Source organism: Musca domestica, unplaced genomic scaffold (genome assembly GCF_030504385.1).
Source record: "Musca domestica strain aabys unplaced genomic scaffold, Musca_domestica.polishedcontigs.V.1.1 37, whole genome shotgun sequence".
Taxonomy (NCBI): domain Eukaryota; kingdom Metazoa; phylum Arthropoda; class Insecta; order Diptera; family Muscidae; genus Musca; species Musca domestica.
Window position 1 is genome coordinate 5,169,708 of NW_026712321.1, and position 1,690 is coordinate 5,171,397.

Sequence of the window (1,690 nt, forward strand, 5' to 3'; positions counted from 1 at the left end):
TGGTAGAAGAATATTTCAAAATCGGCCCAATTACGGTTGTCGTTTCTATAGTCGTCGTCGACTTAATGTGCATATCGCTCCCGCCATCGCTTCGATTCAAAAATGGTATTACGGTAAGGCATAGAAGCGAAATCGACAGTTTAAAATAAAAGTTGGCAACAATTAAAAAAAAAACGTTGGAAACACTCCCTTGTTATTGACGAAAAAGTTAAAAATTTGTTTGTATTCGGCCCAATTACGATGGTCGTTACTATAGTCGTCGTCGACTTTATGTGCAAATCGCCCCCGTCGTCGCTTCGATTCAAAAATGGTATTACGGTAAGGCATAGAAGCGACATCGACAGTTTAAAATAAAAGTTGGCAACAATTAAAAAAAACGTTGGCAACACTCCCTTGTTATTGACGAAAAAGTTAAAAATTTGTTTGTATTTTGAATTCTAATTTCGTTTCATCGGAAAAATAAAAAAAAAAATTGTCAAAAAAAAAATAAATGTTATAAATGCGTTGCATATCTTAAGTTCAAGTGAGGATGAAGAGGAGAATGTATTGGTAGTGCAGCGGCGAGCGCTAAGGCGGCGAACAAATATATTTTCATTGCCCGACTCTTGATTGTGTTGTTCCAAAAGTTTATGCTGCAGTCAGTCTCGTCATCAGCATTGTCCACTTGCCCATTTTAATGAACTATAACGTCTATTACACTTAAGTTTCCCGTATTACTATATCAACGTCGACTAAAAATACAATGCCGTCACAATTTTTTACGGCGACAGATATTCTCAAAAATCGACTTCACGTCGACTGTTGTATCGACAATGATAATAGCAATAATTTTTCGCCATCGACAAAAAACAGCAACCCTTATATGATTATTGTTGCCTCGAGACCCGTAATAGGGCCGAATGTTTTTTTTTTTCAAAAATAAGTAGATTTTTATAAGTTTTCTTTTACGACACCAATCGGAGGTTGTTATGTATGCATTTTTCTACAATTTTTATACATTTGAATAATCTATAAAAAAATAAAAAAATCTATTAAAAAAAACGAAAGACGTTTCAATAATTTTAAATTAAAAATCTGTGCTCCATTTTCACAATATAAATAAAAATAACCCAATATTACGTTTAAGAAATGGAAAAACATAGTGCCATAATACCTCATCTAAGATTCGATGTATTACTTATGTGCTTCAGTAGTGATTGGTATTCTGGGACAGCGATAGATAATAATCTACAGGGTGAGTTAAAAAAAAATCCAACCAACTTCAGACTGGTGTCATTTGTAAGGCCTTCATCCGACAGCTGTTAAAATTATTCCCGTGACAGCTCGTTACATTGTTTACAAGCGTACAAAAGCATTTCCAGAAAAAATTCTAATGCGCAGCCCGCTATTTATGTGTCTTCCAGTCATTAATTTTAAGAATATTTTGTTTTTTTAATTTTTCAAAACAATGAATACATACATAAAATTGGCAGAAGTCGGGCACACTTGACTTTCCACCCCCCAAACCATTAAACATCAAAAATAAATACAACCCTGCTGCGACGATTACTCCCATCATTGCCAGATAATTATCGATTATCGTTTGCACACTTTTTCGAACAGGTGGCAACATACAACAAGTGTAGCTGCTTGGCTTGGTGCAAATATTTCATAGAGGTACAGTCAGAGTCTGCAGAATACTTTGAAGGTG